Source organism: Lepidochelys olivacea (assembly GCF_965140295.1).
Source record: "Lepidochelys olivacea isolate rLepOli2 genome assembly, chromosome: 10".
Classification (NCBI taxonomy): domain Eukaryota; kingdom Metazoa; phylum Chordata; order Testudines; family Cheloniidae; genus Lepidochelys; species Lepidochelys olivacea.
This window is the reverse complement of record NC_140420.1, coordinates 77,342,556-77,364,990: the sequence shown is the minus strand read 5'-3', so window position 1 is coordinate 77,364,990 and position 22,435 is coordinate 77,342,556. Positions and strand designations below refer to the sequence as shown.

Sequence of the window (22,435 nt, the reverse complement as noted above, 5' to 3'; positions counted from 1 at the left end):
CAAACAGGTAATTCCTTGTAGCAGAGGATACTAGTCCTAATAAAGGTGATGAAAGTTTCTTTGGAGCCTTTGGTACATGAGATAAGTTTATTACATGGAATGTCTTGTTCCCGATAACACTGACTTCAGTTCCCAGAATGAGCAGTCTTCATGCTGTACTGATTGACCTCCACTATATATCAGATTCCTCAGGGAGATGGCAGTGCTATGAAACAACCTAAATTCTTTCAAAAAGGGGTGGTAGGGTCTTGCTTTAATCAGTTATTCGTCCTCCGAATGTTTACATCTTGCATGTATGTGTATCCCCAGAAAGCCGTCCAATGTGATATGAAAAGGGCCTTTTGCACACCAGCTGAAATGAAAATTAAAGCCCACCCACATCTTTGGTCTATTTGATACTCATTAGGGTTTGCTGTCTTGAAGAAAACCGTTTCTAGGTGATTATCTGATTGTGACCCTAATTATTATTATTAGCTTAGTGCACTTTGCAGCTAGAATAATGTTAAAGACCATTCTGTTTAAGCATATAGTTGGCTATGGCAGTAAGCCATAACAGTTGGACAATAATATTGCATTCAGCCTTTTGCAAAAAGAACGGTAGAATTTGGTACAGAGGAACAAAACAGTGCTCCATCTAGTTTAGTAATTCATATTGGCTTCTTTGGTGGAGGGCAAAAATATCCAGCACTGTACTACAGCTGATTTTTGTTAATACCATCTCAAGAGATGAATGGAGTAGGGGAGACAATGCTGGCTGCAAAGCGTTAAAGTTTGATGCCAGTTGTCACAAACATTATTAAAATTATAAGGTGGAGAACTGATCCAGCATGTAAATGGTTCCTGCTTAGTATATGGCTCATCTGAATGCGGTTATATATAGATATAATTTTTTTTTTTTAAAAGGTGAAGGAAACTACTATAGGAAAGGATATGTGCTCTCTCCTGCCAGCTGGCTGAATTTGGAGAGGCTACAGGTGGTGGTTACCCAGGAGCTGGAATTAATTTGTTGTGGTTTTGAAATTTGTTTTGTGGAAAAGCAAGCCATCAGGAAAGATGTGAAATGTCTTGTAGGTGGGACTTTTATTTTCCCTTCTCTAGCTAGTCAGTCTGCGCACTGGCTTAAACTCTTTTTAGTGTAGCTAAACTTTTTATTCTTTAGGTAAGTAGCCAGTCATTTATTTAAAAAAAAAACACACACACCTTTGCCTGCTTCACTAATAATCTGTGGCAGTGCATAAAGTGGGTATTTTTATCTGCAGTACATGAAACAAGTCTTCACTTTTATGTGTATTGCATTTTTAAATTTTTGAGCATTGTTGTTCTTGTGTATAAATGAAGTCTTTTTTTTGGCACCCTAATCTTTATTGACTTTTACTATGCCATCTACTGCCTAGTCTAGTAGTTTTGGTATAATGCCTCATCCATACACATCCTTTTATAAGGTTGTTATAATCAGTGGCCTGCTTCTGTTTCAGCGGTCTTCTGTGACATATGAAAATTGAGTTAAGAAAATCAAGCTTTTTCTGTTTCAAAAAGGAACAGGCCCCAGGCACTGGATTTATTGGCTGCAATCTGAAAGAAGCTGCAACTGCTTTCCGCAGCATGTGCTCACTAAAGTTGAAATGGTGCCACATTCGTTGTTGACGCCAAAACGGGAGTAGAAGGAGTGAGCAACCCACAGAAAAGGTTCCAACAAGGCATAACTATTGACGTTCATATAAACGTCTCATAACCTAGCCCTGTGGAATGCTATATCAATTTATCTATTACTGAACCAGTTACATCAACAAAGGAAGCAGATGTGGTGATATCTCCATGCCAGTTTATTGTCCACACCATGTCCTGTATGTCTGTTGGTGTCCGGATACAAAGGGAATTGGTTCCACAGCAGAGAATTCCTTTTGTAGAGTCAGCCAAGAAAGGCAATAGATTACTCAGCACCAAAATCTATATATGCTCACTTAAAGAAAACAGCAGTGTTTGGTAGTAATATATGCCTCCTAAAAGGCCACTGAGAACAGCCTATTCTCATAGTTAAAACATCACGATACTGGACTTCTTTCTTTTCTGACAGCATAAGGAATAATTGTACTTATGCACTTTGTCCTTTACACTAGGTGCAATTGAATGCCCTCTGATTCTCCTTGAAGAGAACAACACTATGTTGAATCTGTAGAAGTGTCCTATTAATTTAATTCTCTAGCTGTTTTTCCCCAAGGTTTTATTTTATGTAAATTTGTAATTAGTACATATGCTTGGGGGTTTTGTATTACCAAGACATTTCTTCACACAGTTGTTACACCATTATTCGTGACTCTAATGATTAATAAGGCAGTTGCTCACTTCCATCTTGCACTCCCTGCCTAAGTAACCACAAACTATTTCTTTTAAAATCTCCCAACGGCCTTATCTGATTGTACGGTGGTGAATGGGAATACTGGAAAGGAGCATTGGTTTCCCTATGTTCAGGTACCAAGTTTTATCATCAATTATGGGGGTGACAAAAATGATTATATACTGAAGTTGTGCACCCCTTAGAGGCCTGGTTGCTGTCTGGAAATAAACAGAAGGGACTGATCTATACAAATGGACCCAATGGAGCAGGAGAAGGCATTAAACTAGATGTGTGTTTTGTTTTGTTTATATATCTATGTATATATAGATATAAACAAGCTAACAAGGTATGCTCTGCTTGCATTGGTTTTCAAACTGTGGGCCATGCCCCCCAGGGAGGGTTATCAGGGGAGCTCAAGGACTTGACTGATTAAGAATAAACCCAGCACATCCTACCGCTAGCAAGCTCCCACGGGATCTGTACAAACTCACAAGAACTCACTCTGATCTCTCTCTGTCTCTGTGTGTGTGTGTGTCACCCTTACTCTCTCTCCTATCGCTGTGCTGGGAATCAAAATGGCAATTGCACCACACCTGTGTCCTGGCCCCACAGCAAATGGTGTGCACATGCATGCAGGGAGAAGGCAGCGCTGCTGCACACAGGCACAAGATGCTGCTTTGGGCAACTGGCATTCGAGCAGGACATATGAGCCTCCTCCTGCATGCATGGGTCACATGGGGATTTCCCACTTTCCCTCATCCCCAACCTCCTGGGCTCTGAACTTTGCACCATCTGTATTCCCCTGTGCCGAGGGGAACTCACCTGGGACATGAATCTCTGAATGTGGGGGTGCGGCAAAAAAAGTTTGGGAATTTCTGGTCTGATGGATTGATTCTAAAGCCAGGAAGACAGGAGCTCCTGAGTTCAAATCCTTGCTTTGATGCTGATTGAATGTTGAGAAGGGTTGATCCCGAGTGACTTAACCTTTCTTCCTTAGTTTCCCCCTGTGTGCAATGGGAATACAAGTGCTGCGAGGACTAAATAATGAATTAATATTAGCACCTTGAGGGGAAAAGGGTGCAATATAAACACCAAATATTAACAACATCCAGTTATGGCTAATACCGAGTTCAAAGAGAATCTATAGTATTCATAAAATTGTACGTATTCCATGTTATAAATGTGAGCAACAGAGTTCATTCTTTTGCCATGTTTATTTATTTAGACTTACTTAAAATGCACGCATTTGAAACTCCAGCCTGTACAAGCTTACAACTCTGTCAGAAACAAAGTTGTGAGATGTTGAATGTAATGCCAAGGAAGAAACTTACTTCTAGTTCCAGTTACAGTAGACCATTACACACTTCTGTGCTTCAGATTCCTTTGGCCGGGAGGTTCATTTGGCAGAATGGACAAGATAATGCCAGTCAAGCAGGAAAGAATGGCTTTATCCCACAGGAGAGAATTTGCTAACAGAACAAGTTGGACTATTGCATGTGGAGAAATCTGACTAAAAATTGGTCACAATCAATTGAATTCTTCTCTAGCCACCTCCTGTACAAGTCAATGAGCATGTGATGATTCAACAGCTACCATCCTGAAAGTTTATCAATAATATCGTAAGTACAGCGTTTATCAGTAATAAAATACACAGCATACATGTGCTGTGTGTTTATACCTGCCTACTGTATTTTCCACTCCATGCATCTGATGAAGTGGGTTTTAGCCCATGAAAGCTTATGCCTAAATAAATGTTAGTCTCTAAGGTGCCACAAGGACTCCTCGTTGTTTTAGCTAAGGAAGTGAGTTGCACCAGTTTGAAAGAGCTCACAAAAGAACTGCCACATTGACACTTTTTTGAATTGTTAAACACAGGAGAGGTGATAAATATTTCAGAATGTACAATACAAATGTAGACCCCCAGCTAAATTCAAGACCACCTCTTTAAGCCTTGTTCTGAAGAGTATCTGAAACCTATTAGTGGTCTCATTTCTACACCTTGAAGACATAGCTGCTTGTTCACAGGTAGTGAAAACAAAGCGGTGGAACTCACTCCTTTGCCCTGCAGTGGCGTAGGTTTTTTCTTTTAAAGCCTGACCATCTCTGGCCCCTTATATGCTGCTTTGGCATCCTTCCTTTCCTTTTGGAACCAAATGTTCAAACGTGTGCATCTGCTTCCAACTTAGCCCTACAAAAACCCTGGTGCGCACACACTTGAGCGTTTGTGTCCCTAATGTTCAGCATGTTCCAAATTTGGTGTGATGCATGTGGTGTTATTGTTGGTAAAGCACTTGGTAGGGGGAGTGCTTTAGAAATCTTTGTTCTCTTCCAAGCGAGCAGCAGTAGAATAATGCATTAAATATCACTCCTGAGAGATGGAACAACATGGCTGACAAGACAGGAACTTCCCCTCACTTGCAAACCAGCGTAAATTAAGAGCCGGATCGTACTTTCTTGCAAGACTGGTTCTGAGGAGGAAAATTTTGCAGTGGTTCCCTTATGAAGTTGCCCCCGCCCCATTTTTCCATGTGGGAGGGGGGAAATGCATTGACAGGTGTTCTGTACCCACATGAAGAAATAGGCCGGGGATTTGGCTCCCAAGTCAGCTCCATGGGTTTTGATGCCAGCGTGTCTTTCTAGCCTACCCATGCATTTCCTTGCTTCAGAGTGTTTTATTTTGATCAGTTTCTAAATCTTGATGAAATAATGTTACGTTAGCAGGATTGGGGGGAGAGGTTAGCCGAGAAATTACTATTTTTTATTAAATGCCCTGTGATGTAGATCATTCTCAGTCTTAAGCTATTGGAAATAACTTTTATGCCACTATAAACTATTATCAGACACTGAATAACTACCATCTGACTGAGAGAGTTTAGCAGAACGAAACCTCTTAAAACTAAACTGCAGGCCTTCCTTTTGACTTCAGACTCACCAGCTCTGAATTCTAGAAGTTAAAGATTTAGCATGACACAACTATTTGTTTTTGCTAAATAAGTCTTCCCTTACAAGACATCCAGTTGGAATTTATCTTTTAAAATATATTCTGGTTTTATCATTTCTCTTTTATATAGCCACTTAGGAACTACGAGGGGAGAACTCACAACCAGGACCTGGGTTCACTGAGTCAGGTAAATACAGCTGGCTGGAAAATGGGGAAGAATTATCAGTGTTTTGTTGTTTTTGATTGACGTTTCCAATCGGCCCTATAGATAAGGGCTTTTCTGCTTCTACGTGTAATTTAATTATTTGGATAAATTCACCTATTAGCTTGTTATCTTAAGTCTTTGAGGATTTTTTTTTTTAAATCCTGCCACAGGGTGATTCTTCACCATTGGTTCTGTGCTTATATAGCTGAATTGTCACTTGCCCAGGTAGGTGGGACATTCATTTCTGGAATTTGTGTTCTCTGGTGGTCAGTCAGAGACGGTTTCTGGCTATTTTTAGTTCATAGGGCAAGATGCTTCTAGTTTGCTTTGGTTTCCTTTGGTGCTGAGGTTTGCAATCCCCTCATGGAAGGCACTCTGAAAGTGCAAAGTGTGGTGGTAACTGAAAGATCAGTGGGCCATTTTGGCCAGTTGATGAAGATGGCTTAGAGTTGAGTTCATGTGTTGTTTAGGCAATAATATCTTTATTTAATGTTGAAATGGAATCCAAGTATTGTGGTGAGTGGCACCTAAGAAATGGTTTAAAAGATGTCTAAAATTGGTGTCTTCCATTTTATTATCTACAACTATACTTGGTAGAAGTCAATTTTTATTTTTTTAAATAATTTCAGTGGATAATATCAATGTCTATTTTTAAGTATTTTTTTTAGATGATTTTAGATGATAGATCATTTTTAAATTTTCACAGTTGTGTGAATTTATGGGGTGGCAGACAATTATTTAATGAAGTAGACCCTGAGATTCAGAAAGTTAAAGCTTTATCAACAGTTAACACACTGTCACCATCACGTATCAAAATATACCAAGTAAATATCCTTAAATCAACCAATCATACCTGTTTTTACTATTCATTCACCAGTCCATTTGTAACAAGCCTTATTCAGAAGTCTAAATCGCTGGATTTGGACACTCATAAGTTCTCAAGCAGCATTTTTTCTTTCATTGTCTAGCTGTACATTTCCATGATGCTAGATGGAAATATATTTTTGTCAATTTGCATATGTCTGTGAAATCGACATTTACCAATAAAAATCTAATTCTTCCAAGCTCATCTAAAACAGGTTTGAATTTCCGTCAGTCAAACACAGGGGTTTGGAGCAGATGAGAGCAACTGTAAGGAGGTTTCAGAGTAGCAGCTGTGTTAGTCTATATTCGCAAAAAGAACAGGAGTACTTGTGGCACCTTAGAGACTAACCAATTTATTTGAGCGTAAGCTTTCGTGAGCTACAGCTCACTTCATCGGATGCACCACTGAATGCATCCGATGAAGTGAGCTGTAGCTCACGAAAGCTTACGCTCAAATAAATTGGTTAGTCTCTAAGGTGCCACAAGTACTCCTGTTCTTTTTGCAGTAAGGAGGTTGTGAATCAAGGCATCACAAATATCCCAATGCCTCTATTAAATGAAAAGGACTGTATTAACCAAATGATACATGAATCAACTTGCTCTACGCTTCCCTAGTTGGGAAAGCGTTCTTGGATGTTCTGTTTGTTTGGCTCACAGTCACAGTTCAGATGTGGGAAAATGTAGAAATAGTTTGAATTGCCCAGCAAAGTAGTAATCTTGCCTTTCTGAAGTAAACCTTCAAGTTAAATGTTTCTGTACAGCTTCAGTTTGAATACCACTCCCAGTTTTATATAGTAGGACTGAAGAAATGAAATGCACCCAGCTCCTAAAGGATCTGTACTCCCTCCCCCCACCCCTCCAAAAAAAAAAAACCAAACCCATGGGGTTATAAACCCTATGATCCAAACAATCTTGAGCTTTGGGGAAATTTAGACCCCAGTCCAAACTTATTGTATGGATTACTGTTTTATTGTTGCTAGCAGAACCAGGGAGCAGAGGGAGAGGGCTAACTGAGCCTACCAGCCTCCCTCCAGAGCCAAAACTTTGTGGGCCACATGGCCTTAGCAGTTATCCCCATCGCTTGTCAGCAGCACCAGGAGGTGGTGCCTTCACATTTCCAGTGATGTCATCAATTCCAAACTCTGTCAGCTGTTTTGTGGAAGATGTGGTACAGAATGGCCTTTGGTTACTACCGTATCCTAATTATAACTGGATGTCATATTTAAATATTCATTTGAAGTGAAACAAAATTGATAAGATCATAAATATGCAGGGCTAGATCCTCAGTGGGTGTAAATTAGCATAGCTGTATACACATCAATAAAGCTATGGCAGTTTATACCACCTAAGCAACTGGACCCCACTATGGAATTAGTTTCTGTAAAGTATCCAGTTGACACTGAGCCATGAAGTGTTCCATTATGTAGTTGGAAAAAGGGGATTCCCTTTCCCAATTTTTATGTTCTAATCCACCCTAGAGTACATAATTATCTAATTATGCCCACAGGTCTGTGCAGTTTTGAGTATTTATTTTTCTGTGTTACCAGCACATCATCCTTGTGTTTGTGTGTAGAGCAAAATTAGAAGAGAGGAGAGAAATGCTCAGATGTACAACGAAATAGATACACCATAAGATTTAGAACCATTCTCCCTTTACTATGTTGAAACGAGAAATAGCGAAGACCGTATGCATTACTACTCAAAAGTTGCATCCAGTGATTTTGCACAACATCAGGATTGCCCTCAGTCAGAAATCTTGAATTGCAGCTTTTCTGGGTGGGTCTTGGAAGAATTTGAAGGCGTTCTGCAGATGGGGCGTGTTTACCTATGAGAAAGTAGCCAGCATATGTGCCTGGTTTTTGCTAACACACTAGCATAGTCTGTGACTGAAACCCTGTAAAGGTAGGTACTTTTCCCTTTCACACTGTATATTGAGGGTCTGAGCTGTTAGCATGCCCTGGTCTCTAACATTGTCTGGCTCATAAAGAAAAGTAGCAGCAATTCTACTAACACAACTTAAAACAAAGGGTTTGAATGAGCCAGATGTTTAGGATAGGTTTTAGCAAGCCCTTATTTGAAAAGTCCTTTTTATGTTTTATGACTGCTTCGTTTGGAGATGGTTCTTGTATTTTGCAATGTGTTTTCTTTTTAAATCGGAGAGTAAAGGTTAGAATAGCAGCTTTTGCCCCTCTCCTATTTTACCTGTTTGATCACTATCCCATGAAGTTTTAATGGGACAATGCTAAATTCTTAAAGTCAAGGAGTGAAAAGTCTTTTATAACAGGAAAACGCGGTGAACTAACCACACAGAGATTTTTGTTTTTCTTTTTGTATGCCTTAGGAAAATACTTGAATTCAAGTCACATGAAAAAGGTGGCCCTGATTTTTGTGAGGTTTTTTGTAAAAAAAAAAAAAAAAAAAAAAAAAAACCAGTAAGAAAATTGTTCTACAGGGGAAAAAAAAAGGTAGATTTAATGTCAGGACACAAGATGTCTGTTCTATTTTAAGATCATTCTGACCAAAGAGCTGAAATAGGTGTTGCCACAAATCACACACTGAAATGAGTTACCGCAACTATTACTTGCTAAGTGATGGTATCACACTTTGCGTGCCCTGGCAGAGAGCTTTTTATGAGGAAACCCACACAGTTTTTTGGCCTGTACCCTTTTTTTTTTTAAAGATAGATTTTGTAATTTCCTAGCCTCTGTGTCAGATCCTCAGCTGGTGTAAACTGGCATAGCACCACTGACGTTGGGAGTTACAATGATTTACATCAGCTGCAGATCCAGCCTTCAGCCTGTGTCTTGATTTGAGGAAAGAGCTGGGAGTCAGCTGCTATGACATAGAGGGAAGGCTAGACAATAGCTGGATTATTGTACCAGGTATATTCAGTCTCCCCCTCGTCCTGATTTTGATGTGGACCAGAGAAGTATTGGCAGAGGAGAGGACAGCCAGCAGGAATCTGAGGACAGTTTCTAGCAGGAATGCACAGGGTGCTTGGCCTAACTCTTGATTTTGGTGTGACGGAAGCAGTGGAAATGAGCATGCAGTCACCATAGGCAGTCTGAAGCTCTTCTCCTGCCTACATGTGTCTTTGGTCATTATTATTATTTTATTAATGTATTTTATTATTCATCAATGTTTGTTTAACCCTTACCTATCCCGGAATGGCTGTGCTTGACCCTTCCCTGATTGAATAATTATACATTTCCTGCCCCATGGAGCTCTTAGTGCAACTGAGTAGGATGAGGCAGGCCCAAGGTAATGGTGACCCAAGTTAATGGTTTGCATATAATATGCAAACTAGATACCATTAACTTGGGTTTGAATAGAGACTGGGAGTCCTGGGTCATTATACATACTGAATCTATTTCCCTATGATAAGTATCCTCACACCTTCTTGTCAACTGTCTAAATGGGCCATCTTGATTATCACTACAAAAGTATTTTTCTCCTGCTGATAATAGCTCATCTTAATTAATTAGCCTCTTACAGTTTGTATGGCAACTTTCACCTTCTTTGTGTGTATATATATACACACACACACTATATATATATATAGTGAAAGCTTATGCTCTAATAAATTTGTTAGTCTCTAAGGTGCCACAAGTACTCCTGTTCTTTTTATTTTCACTACTGTCCTTCCTACTCCTCCCGTTCCCAAATCAGGAGCTAGATTGGAGTCTCTAGCCCTATTAGCCATTCTTTTCAGACTGATAGCACCCCCACTCTAGTTTAAAGGATGTCTGCTCCAATAATCTGGAATAAGACTTTAAGGATCCATCTTCGTTGCCTAGCTGAGTAGACTGTCGTGAATGTCCTAGCTGCTGTGTGCTGTCTGGTCTGCTGTGTTTTGTTTTCTGCCACACTGGGTGAGCAACAGGTGATTCTGAGCCCGTGCCTTAAACCAGGAGTGGAGACCAAAAAGTTACACTTGTCTGGTTAAAAAAACGTACCCAAATTCCATTTTCAAAAGCGACTTAGACTTTTATGGTAATTAAACATTTCAATGTCATAAAAGGGGGAAAAATGAAAAAATCAGTAGTTTTCATGAAATTTTTGGGGGGAAGGAAAGGCCCCTTTTGACAAAAAAAGACAAAACACCCCTTCCCCACTACATCTCTTGTCATTAAAGAAATGTTGACCAACTCTACTGGTAGGTGCATGAAGCAATTTGCATGCATTTCTGGGGCTGGCCAAACATCCAGGACTCCTGTCATGAATCCGGTACCTGTGTATTTAACCACTTTTTCTACAGAGCATGCTGTTCATAACGTCGTAACTAAATTAGCTCAAAACCAGCCCAGAGGCTTTTTATCATACTCCTTATCCAGCATTATTTCAAATTTAAAATAGTAGCTGCTTTTTTTGACATAGCTCTGTTAAGAACAGTGTAGTGAGAGTTGAATTTTTTCACTTTTCTCTCCTAACTTAGCAGAATGGATATAGTCAGATGCTCTAGAACAATGAATCTTTGGGCAGAGACACAGTATGAAAATTTTCAGCCTGAAAGGGGGGACTCTTTCCAAAAGTTTTGCACATGTGAAAACAGGGAAAGTTTAATAAAAATTGAGCTGCTGTCTTAATTATAGCAATTGCTACTGAGTGAGCACTACTTTATATATACTACCCTAGTAATCGAATAATAGGTAATGCGATAGAGTAATAAAAGACACAAAAATCTTCTGACTCATAATTAAATGAAACTATTAACGAAAAGCTATAGTTCAGATTTTATAGTTGTTGTTAAGGAAATTTGGAGTTAGCGGTCCTACAGCAATCGTAACTCGGCTCTGTTGTACTTGCATATTAGTTTCTACTGTTCCCATCATAAGAGACCCAGCAAGTTTGACTACTTTCAGTTTTAGTCTGCTCTGCCAGCAATTGTATTTGCATGTTCCTCAGGGTGTCATCCATGCTGCAGCATAGATCCTGTGAAAACAAAATTTAAGTGGAACATAGTGATTGCATATTCAAATAAAGTTGATGGAGATGGCTCAGAGCTATCACCCTGCATTTCAGCACTTCACATGTGAGAACACAGCGCAGACTATGCAACTGTCAACCAAAAAAAGATGACCCATCTAAACCTGAGACACTTGATGCCAAGGATGCAGATAGGGCCAAGCCACTCTGATGGACAGATGCACAGGGCTATCACCATTTCAGATTGAATTTGATTGGCACTAAAATGGCCACTAGGACTATATTTTTAACATAAAAATTATCAATGGTGAAATTAATTTTAAAATGTGATGGTAGGAGGATGTTGCAGTGAAACCAGCCAACAGTGAAGGGAAGGCAACCATAGGGAGCGAGTTTAGATCACGTGGAACTGCTCTGTTCTAGAATTAGCTCTTAAAAAACCAAATCCTGGGAAGATTTCACTCTGGGGTTTAAAAAAAAAAATCACATACTTGGGTCTTGCCATTGACTTCAACAATCACAAGATCAAGATTCCCATTAACTGCAATGGTACAGGAGAAAAGATTACTTGCAAAGAAAATCGTGGAAGCATGAAACATCAAAAGTCAAGGCAAATTAGAAGAATCGATCGTCTATTATATTCACCATCTTTCTTTTTAAGCCAATCTCATGATTTTTGAAGGCCTGACATTTTAAAAAAAAAAAGTTTGGGGTTGGCAATGCTATTGCTAGCTCTGCTTCAGACCTCTCTCCACGATAAGTGTCCTTTCAACCAGCAGTTGGTTGATCCCAAGGGCCTCCCAGAATTTTCAAACCCTGCTCAAAGCCAAAAGTTGAGGTGAGACACGAATCCTTATTAATCCTTTTGACAAGGGCTTTTTAATCCTCCTTGGAGCAATCAGGCTAAATACTGTCCCACTGCTTCGGAGCCTCCTATCTGAATGATTAGACATGGCCTGTGCAGTCTGGGGCATTGGCGTGGCTGTCTCATCATGGCTGCCTCGTCAGGAGGAGCTGTTCTGATAAATTAGCCACTGTGAATGGCACAGAGAATTGGGGTAAAGGTTGATGGCCATTGCTAAGCATACCTCGCCCCAATGGCGCCCTACGTTCCTCTTGGCTCACTTCAAGCAACAGGACTCTACTCACCTCAGGCAGTATAAAAGAGGGTTTTATGCTCCCTGTAACAAGGTGTGGCTTGCCCCATTGGCTGGAGAACCCAGGGTTAAGCCAGCACTGATTACAGGATGAAACTCACCTGAGAGGGATCAGGTGATTCCAGAACAAAAGGAGCAGGGCACAAGGGGGGAAGCCCAGGAAATGGCAGAAGGAGCAAGAAGGCTCCTTCAGGGCTCTGAGTCAGTGGGAGGGAAGGGGTGGGATGCGATGGTGGGGGAGCTCAAGAAGCAGGAGAGAGTGAGGAAAGCTCTCCAGGCAGGGAGGCACCTTGTATAACAGGGGAAAGACTGCAATGGCCCAGCTGGAAAGGAAAGTGGAAAAGGGCAAACTGCAGGCATGAGGTGCTGGGAAGCAGAAGGATAGTCCCTTGGGAAGATGGGACTGTGTCCTGCTGAACCTGGGATGGAGACTGAATTTGTGTTTTATTTTGCATTATCAGTAGAGAGACACTGAACTGGGGTTGGGGCCTATGGCTCGTATGCACTTGAGGATTCAGTAAACTGGACCCCAGTAGGGGATGCTTTGAATTATCTTTGGATTGGGTGAGTTCTTCTTAAAGGGCCCTGTAAAGGGGGGAAACAGAGGCAGGGTGCCATAGATAGACCCCCTGGCCACAAGGCAGCACCTGGGAGGTGGTTGCTTGTCTTGCACTCCTAATTAGAAGAGTGAGCAAGGCTTTTATTGTTAGGGCAGGCATCAAGGTGCTAATGCATGTGTCACTGAACTAAGAGTCTAAGCATGCCCAGTACCAAATAGTTTTTTAGAAAAGCTGCAGTCAATCCAAAAGAGCCGATTCTCTGACAGTTAATAAAAATGCTGTACCTTCTCCCCTGCCAAATCTGACTCTGGAATGATTGCAAACACATGACATGGAGTCAGGTGCTTGGTCAAACTGAAGATGAAAGTAATTATTCCCTGGACTCTAGTGAAATCATTTCTTGCATTTTGGTGCTATTTCCTCACATGGTAGGTCTAGCATTGTTGCATGTACAAATAAAGCTCTTATTTAGCAGGTGGAAGGTGAATAGGATTTGGCGCAGAGATGGATATGTTTGTAAGAGGTGCTGTAACCCCAGGAAATTTTTTTACCCATGAGACATTTGTCTTTTCATTCATAATCGATGCAATTGAATTAAAGCTCAAATGTGAATTTAGGGAACTATGTGCCACCTTAATAAAAGATCATCGTATCATAGAAGATTAGGGTTGGAAGAAACCTCAGGAGGTCATCTAATCCAACCCCCCTCTCAAAGCAGGACCAATCCCCAACTAAATCGTCCCAGCCAGGGCTTTGTCAAGCCTGACCTTAAAAACCTCTAAGGAAGGAGATTCCACCACCTCCCTAGGTAATGCATTCCAGTGCTTCACCACCCTCCTAGTGAAAAAGTTTTTCCTAATATCTAACCGAAACCTCCCCCGCTGCAACTTGAGACCATTACTCCTTGTTGTGTCATCTGCCACCACTGAGAACAGCCCAGCTCCATCCTCTTTGGAACCCCCTTTCAGGTAGTTGAAAGCAGCTATCAAATCCCCCCCTCGTTCTTCTGTGCAGACTAAATAAACCCAGTTCCCTCAGCCTCTCCTCATAAGTCATGTGCTCCAGCCCCTTAATCATTTTTGTTTCCCTCCGTGAACACAGAATAACCATGCAAAATAAATTGAATTTACCTTTAATGTCATTTTCAATGGCTCTACTGACTTCCAGAGTTTTGAAAGTCAGTGGAGCCACTGAAAATGACGATTGGTAGATTTAAGCCTGTAACTGATCCAACAGATGGTGGCTTAGTTTGAGTTTAGGGAACCGAATTAAAAGGGTTTTGCAAAGGCAAGAGAAAGGGACACCTGACAGTGAACTTCTTAAGTCAGAACATAAGTTTGTTTGTTTTTATTTTTTGCATGTCTCTCAGTTTGGAAAAGGAAATGTAGTCATTAGTTTTGAGTCAATTTCACTGTGAGATTCTCATGCACAAGAACAATGCTGCAATGCTGAAGTTGTACATTAGACGGAGGACTTTGTGTTTGGCTTTGTTTGTTTTTTGTTTTGTTGTTCATTGGCATAATTTTAAATTTTATTCTACTTTAATTTCACAGAATTTATTTTTCTTGACCTTAGATTTTGTAAAAGCATTTTTTTAAATCTTAATTTTGGGCCAAACATGACTCGACTATTCCTTTTGTTAGTCGTGTATCAGAAGCTTGCTAGAGGGAGTGTGAACGGTCACTTGGCAGTGTTGTAAAAATTTTGCCATTTTTACAATTATTTAGAGATTTACTAAGGAACATCATTCAGCAGTTGTGCCTCAGTTCTTCTGAACCTGGACCATTTTGAATCCTCTAGAATCCTGCCAAGTTTATCAACTCTTTTATTTCTTATTCTGTGAAGGTTCTTTTACCGCCCTCATCACTGTAGTATTTGAGTGTCTCCAAAAATGCACTAAGCAACACGATTAATATCTGTCAAGCGTGGTTCTCTCTCTCTCTTGCATTCTCTCCAGGGGGAGGATTGTATGGGGAGTGGAGGGCTTTGGTTTGGTTAAGGCAGAAAGTTCACTTGTGCCTCAGGAGCACAACTGTCAACCATGGTCTTCATACCAAGGTTTAGGTGATCTCTTAGATATGCTGGGCCGAGGGCTTTACAGATAAGGAATGAGAACTTGAACTTGACTCAGTATCCTATGGGAAGCCCATGAAGAGTGTGGAGAACAAGTCTGATGCATTCCTAGTAGCCGTTGTTGCTGAGCAGACACTGCAGTGTTCTGTACTAGTTGGAGATTCCTAAGGGCTGATGGCTTCCTATCTACCTATATTGCATTATCGTAGTGCAGCTCATGGGAGACAACGGTATGTATAACTGAGGCCAAGTCTTTGTCAGTTAGGATGGGATGGAGTCCCCTGCCAACTGGAAATGGGAGAAAGTGTTACTTGCGGCTGCTGTTGTGAGAGTAGTATCCAGGAGCACTCCTAAGCTTCAGACTGAATTGACCCGTTAGTCCTGTATACCCTGAACCAAAGGAAACTCCTCTTTTTATTTGAACTCTTCAGAATCCCTTTCTCTGCCCTCCAGCGTCATCTCTGACTTGGGTGGATTCAGCTTGCATCGAGAACCTCCTTAGCTACTCACTGGGGAAAACCTAATGTCCCACCCATAGAAAAATGGTCTCCAGAGCCAATCTGCAGCACAGGAGGAGAGGCAAGGCTGGGGACTGGTATGAGAGTGTGAAGAGTGGGAGAGCAGTTCTTTAAGGGATTAGTTTGATTGCAGAAAGAAGGGTGCAGCTGAAGGAGTTGGAGCCATATTGTCAAGAGACGACAAGGGTAGTTAGAGAAGAGGCACCTGAAAGCCTCGGAGGCCGATTGACTGGAGATCACAAAAGGATTACAATGGTGTGCCTGGTAAATGGGGAATGGCATGGAGGAGTGGTGGAGAAAGAGAGGCAGTGGCTGAGGTGGTGAGTCACTCCAGCGTTGCAGGTCACACAAATAAGTGAAAGAGAGGCCATGAGTGGGATATAAAGGGTGATCAGTGTGGTTACGGAGTGAATTCAAATTAAAGGAGGCGGAGACTGAGATAAGAGAGAAACGGGAGAGCCAGGCATAAAAGCCAGAGAAGGAAGGAAAGGAGCCAAGGCCCATGTATGTTAGGAGAGGGGAGAGATGAGTTGGATGGAGTGGACTTCAGAGAAGGAAAAAGTTGGTGGGAGGGAGGAGAAAGTATGGAAAAGACAAGGAGGATGTCAACATGAGGAGGATATATACCTCTCGGGGTGGGAGAGAAGCTCACCAAAAGATTGGGCAACCCCTGAAGCAGAGTCAGAGGGAGATAGTTGGGCTTCAGTGAGAAGGAAGAGGAAGCAGGGGGTGGATCACAAACTGAAATATGCTATTTGGAAATGGGGCACGAGTTCTGCATGGAGTGGGAGGGATGACAAGAAGATTAGAAACCAGAGAGCAGAGGGGTGGGAAGAAGATTAGCAGGGAGAGAGCCTGCGCGGGTGGCTGAAGGTAAGGAAGGGAGGGGGCATAGGAGGAGTGCTTGTGTGGAACGTGTGCTGCCAGAGGAGGGGATGGAGACAAGCATGGGTGAGCTGAGGCAATCAAGAGAGGTGCTATGGCTGCAGCGATAGGAGGAAAGAAGGCAGCAGGACTCGTGGGAGCAGAGTGGAGTGCGGTGGGGGGGAGTGGAACAGGATAGGGGAAGGGTAAAGTAAAGAAAGAACATGGACAGCATCTGGAAGCCGTGGTGAGAACGAAAAGGCAATGGTGCAGAGTGGAAGGGAATTTGTTTTTATTTTAGATTTGCCTGTCGTCCACTAGGGTATATGGACCTGACCCCAGGCAGTGCTTCCATTAACTTCGGTGAGCATTGAAGCAGGCCCTGACCCTTCTGGGCTTTCAGTGCTTAAGATATTGCCTCGCACTTAAACAATAACAACTCTGGATTTGTGTCCTCCAGGTTTGTGGTTGTTTTGGCGGGTGCTCGTATTCTCCTCACGATGGACACCAGGCATGGTGCAGTATTCATTCCTTTCAAGTGCCCATGTACCACTGTGCATTTGAAAGACTTGATAGTGTGAGACTGATTGTGTCAGAACTTTCTATTGCATGCATACTATCCTGTCAGCCGATTAGGATCGGGACACACCGCATTAATAATCCTGAATAATTTCTAAATGCCTGTCTTTGTTGAGCTTTTGGTTTTTTAAAGGTACCTATTTTACATAGTAGGAGGTTGTATAATCTCATGAACTTGATTTTGGGCAAAACATTTTTCTCTTTTCCCCTGCTAAGTAGTTGTGTTCAGGAATCATAAAGACAATCAACAATAGACCCTGGGATCCTTTACTGTGACAGATGTATGCTGCCTGGTGGGAGCAGACCAGAAAGTCTGCTGCTCAACCCAACAAGCAGGACCTTTGTAGCATTCGTTGCCTGGTCTGAAGAAGCAAAGGCTGTGGTTGGTGAATCTGTGTCCTGTTTAGTCTTAGCCGCCCAGCCCTTTTCCTATTTTGCATTGATGATTAATAGCTTGGAGTAGCTTCACTATCTCTCTTAGCATCTGGGAAACTTCAGTCATATCTGCTCTCCACTAAGTCCCTGTACCAGCTTTTCCAGTCTTGTCACATAATTTAACCTTCCTAGTTCTTTGATCATTCTGTAGTCTGCAGGATCTGTTCTGTCTCTGTCCCTGCCCCGTAGGCAGTCTAGCAAGACCCTTAGAGAAGCCATGGCTTCTTGCCCCTACTTATGCAACCCCTGCATTCTATATGCCTTCTCATGATGTTAAGAGTGAAGGAAAGGCACTCTTACTTACCCTTCCCCCAAACTTTGGATTGGATAAAATATCACCTATCCCTGAGTCTGGTTTTTGCTTTGCAAAAGAGTAGCTCAACCGAGATTTTTGTAAAGCCATTCGGGTTTTTCTGGAAAGAGGACAAAATCCTAGCTGTTCATCTGTACTTTCCACAGAGTTTGGTCGCCCAGATGCAATGGACCCTGGTTCCAAACAGTGCCCGGCTTTGGTTGGGGAAACCCAACCGATTAGGTTAAGGCAAATCAAAACCCGGCCTCCTTTGCCCAATCTATTAAAAGTACAAGGTGAAAATGTTTTAACAGAACATCTTAAGAAGGCTAAGAAATAGATCTTTAAAATGAGCATCACTTTGGTATTCTCTGGCTGCGTGTGTTCTTCATGCTTAAATTACAGTAAGGATTCAGTAGAGCCAGTCTGAAATTCTTCAACTGATCAGTCCTGATTTTCCTGTATTTGCAGCAGGTCATTATAACTTGACCGGAGAGGCCAGAGATGATGGTCTTTCATTAGCAGAGGTGGATTTGCTTCCCTAATAGAATGTGTCTAATTTCTAAGATTCAAGAGAACTTTCCAGCTTTGCAAAGTATGTTTCATTGGGAGATCATGCTCTGCAAGGGCCCTGAAGTCAATGGCAAAATTCTTATTCCTGTGACTGGGAAGTAGGATTGAATTTCAGGGCAGTGGAGGTCTTTTCACAGTGGTTTAGTAGAGCATGGTGCATTCAACTGAACTTAATTCCAAACTAAACACACAATCTGCTTGGTCGGCTCTGTTTGGAACTAGAAGAAAAGAATGTTGAACTTAGCTCTTTGAGCACGCAGGAGACTACCACTGGACAAGCTTTCAAGATTCATGCAAAAGACGGCCCCAAATCAAGGCATCTTGCACTTAGCTGCAAGGGGAGCAGGTTTGGGACTACTGTCGGGGGAAAAAACTATGTGAGTTTTATGCAAACAAAAAACGTTGACTGTCCTTGGCATCCATGAATCAGATTCTGATCTTCATTCCTCTGGTGTAAATCCAGATAAACTTCATTGTAGCCAGTGCAATTACCCTAGATTTATGCCGCTGTAATTATCTTGAACAAAAGTCAGTGGGATATATCCAGGTTTACACTTGTGTGACCTGCGACCAGAATCTGGCTCTAAAAATTGCCATTCAGTAGCACATTTATGTTAGAGCTGCAGGTTGGATGGCAGCCTGAAACAGGTTGTCGTGAAAGCCGCTTAACCAAAACACAATCGCAGCCAGAAAATAGCAGGCATGGGAGAGTGCACTGACTAGATCAGCTGGGCTTTGTGGCACTGGAGCAGGGTTTGCCAACCTCTCTGAAATGCTGGCATTTGGCAACTGCCAAGTATCTGCTCAACTATATTTAGGGTTGAAACATATCAATTTCTAATGTTTAAAGCATGTGTTTGAAATTGGTGCTCGTGGAAAGTGCCAGATTTGCAGCTGTGGGGAGTGAAGTCCTCTATCTGTTTAGAGAATGCATACAGCATAAGCATTAACAGGGCAAGCTGCCAGAGCCGTAGCTGGGAAATGTGCCTTAAACCTGACCTGGACTGTCGGTTCAGGCTTGGGGTATGTCAAACACTGCAGTCCGAGGTGGGATTGCATCTTGGGTAGGCCTGCACTAGCTTTCCTGTACCGGCATGGCTAACAACAGCAGTGAGGCTGTGGCAGCATGAGCTGTAAGAGCACGCTGGGAACCCTGGGTATGTATTTGTGTTGCTAGGATTGCAGTGGAGAAATTCCCCATTGGAATGCTCAGGTGTAAGAGAGGCCCCAGCAAGCCTCTCCCACCATCCCCACCTGGAACACCCAGAACTGGGAATTACAAGCGGGGGAAGAAGCAAGTGCGCCTAGCACTGCTACGGGCAACGAATGGGGTATGTCTGGATGGGACCATGGTCCTCTGCCAGCTTGTGGCTGCAGGGAAGCGAAAGGGGAACAAGTGCAGCGACACCTTCCTAACAAGTGTAACGAGAAATGCTGCGTGTGCCCCACCCTGCCTCCAAAGAGTCCCAGAGGCAAAGGACCTGGCCAAGGTGCAGGGTGTGTGCTTTCCCCCACAGCATCTCACAGCCTTCACAGCCACCGTTCAGTCTTTCCTGGGCAAAAATCACCCAAAGTGACTGGCAACAACAAAAGCAGTCAAAATACTGACTTGAAGTAGATGGAGGATCACCATTACTGGTGATGGGTGGTGAACAAGGCACAGGGTATGGACTGTGCTGCAACGTGGGACACACACAGAAGGAGCAGGCTAGGCAGGGTACAGGGACCAGGCTTAAAAAATAAATTGGGCTCTAGTATTAAAACATAAGGTTATAATGGAGGTTTCCTGGGAGCAGCTGTTGTGCATCCGTGGAAGTGCTTGGGGGGAGAGAGAGAGAGAGAGTTGGTGAGCAAAGGTGGATGAGGATAACTGGGGGTAGCTGAGGTGAATTGTATGTATTCATAAGCTTGATGAAAGGAAAAATAAAGTGTCAAGGGGGCAATGGGATAGATGGCTTGATGATGACCTGTTCTGTTCATTTCCTCTGGGACACCTGGCATTGGCCGCTGTCAGAAGACAGGATACTGGGCGAGATGAACCTTTGGTCTGACCCAGTTCTTATGTGGACTTAGAGGGAGGAGTTTTCAAAATTCCACTGGATTTAGGAAGATGGTGCCTGGCATAACAGAAACAAACACGGAGCAGGCAGTGGTTGCAGGCTGTTTTTATTAGGATACCAAAAACCAATCAAATGGTAAATTTAAGGGATAAAACTACTAGACAGTCCAGTACTCCAGATGGACCATTGTGTTGTGCTGAGCTGAGATCAGAGACCGACTCCTGACTCTCAGGCCAAGGTAATGCCTTGAGCAGCTTCCTGGTGGAAGAGACTGTTCTGTCATTCTCAAGTGTCTACCCTGCCCCACGCCACCAAAGCACAGAGTAATATTAATATGTTCCTAATGGACTTGCATCTAGCATTACTTGCCTGGTGGAAGGGTCCTGTGGGCAGTGATGAGCTGCCAAAATCTTAACAACCGGTTCCCTCCTCTCCTCACGAGGGGGTCATGGCCCACCCCTGCCCCCCGGGATTCCTGCCCCATCCAACCCCCCACGTTCCTTGATGCCGCCCCGGGACCCCTGCCCCATCCACCCCCCTTCCCTGTCCCCTGACTGCCCCCAGAACCGGGCAGGAGGGTCTCGTGGGCCACCGTAGTGGGTGCCCACCCCGCCCCTAAGAGCTAGAGGGACCTGCCGGGGGGTGAGGTGGGGAGTCCCAGCGGTGCTTACCTGGGACAGCTCCCAGGAAACATCTGGCAGGTCCCTCTGGCTCCTAGGGGCGGGGAAGCGTAGCTGGGGGGGAGTAGGGGGAGCGGCCGCTCCCCCCACTGATCATATCAAAAGTGGCGCCTTAGGCGCCGACTATGTGGGTGCTCCGGGGCTGGAGCACCCACAGGGAAAATTTTGGTGGGTGCAGAGCCCCCACCAGCAGCTCCCCGCCCCGCACCCAGCCCCAGCTCACCTCCGCTCTGCCCCCTCCCCTGAACACGCCGCCCCGCTCTGCTTGTCCGCCCCCCCGGCTTCCCACGAATCGGCTGTTGGTGCGGGAAGCCCGGGGGGAGGGGCTGAGAAGCGAGCGGCGGCTTCGCGCTCAGGCCCGCGGAGGCGAGCTGGGGCAGAGAGCAGTTCCCTTGCACCCCCTCCACTCCCCCCGGGTTACCTGCTGCTGCGCGGGCAGCCCTCCTCGCGCCGCCCCCCCCCGCCCTAGCTCACCTCTGCTCCGCCTCCCTGGGCCTGAGCGCGATGCTGCTGCCTGCTTCTCAGGGGGGCGGAGAAGCAGAGCGGGGCGGCGCGTTCAGGGGAGGAGGCAGAGCGGAGGTGAGCTGGGGCCGGGCACAGGGTGGGGAGCTGCCGGTGGGGGCTCTGCACCCACCAAATTCCCCATGGGTGCTCCAGCCCCAGAGCACCCACGGAGTCGGCGCTTAAGGCATCACTTTTGGCCGGTTGTTAAATTTAGAAGCCCTTTTAGAACTGGTTGTCCGGGACAACCGGTTCTAAAAGGGCTTCTAAATTTAACAACCAGTTCCAGCGAACTGGTGCGAACCAGCTCCAGCTCACCACTGCCTGCTGGGGGAGAAAAGAGGAATCTCAGAGGACCTCCCTCGTCTAGCGTAGGAAAAGTTGCACGCATATTTTGTTTGGCGTCATGAGGCGCTTCCGAGCAGAATGGGAGGGTCTGCATTTTGTTTGAATTGTGGTGCAGAAATGGAGAACTGTGCCACAGGGGTATGCCCCAGAATCCCATTCATAGAGGCATTCTGCGTGCTCCCATGGGTTTAGGTTTGTTGAGGAGAAGAAGCAGGGCCCGTGAATCTCCTGCTGTGTGGATCCACCAGCCTTTGCTGTGAAGCCGGGAGACAGGAGCTGTGAGGGCTACAGCAGAAGCCTTCATGCCTGTCGTAGAAACTTCAGGGGCTCTATTCTGCTCCTGCACAGCCTGGTTGGGACCTTCGCCTTCCCAGTGCTGCAGAAGCCCCCTGCATTGTACTCTGCCGCTCATGTTTGCTATCCGTACGTGTGTACAATTTAAACTTAAGGGCCTGATCCAAAGCCCAGTGAAGTGAATGGAAAGACTTCCATTCACTTCAGTGGGTTGTGGCTCAGACCCTAAG

General features: G+C 43.8%; 1 protein-coding gene across 3 annotated transcripts in view; it reads left to right on the top strand.

Moving 5' to 3' along the window:
- Positions 1 to 3,719: 3,719 nt before the first annotated feature.
- Positions 3,720 to 22,435, top strand: part of CERS3 (ceramide synthase 3) — a 64,639-nt gene continuing 45,923 nt past the window's right edge. For 2 of the 3 annotated variants that reach the window (XM_084641772.1, XM_084641770.1), the window contains exons 1-2: positions 3,720 to 3,954; positions 5,407 to 5,463. The gene's annotated coding sequence lies outside the window, so the exon portion shown is untranslated. Of the gene's footprint in view, positions 3,955 to 5,406; positions 5,464 to 8,186; positions 8,248 to 22,435 lie in introns of those variants that run through there. The other variant, XM_084641771.1, reaches the window with a different exon arrangement.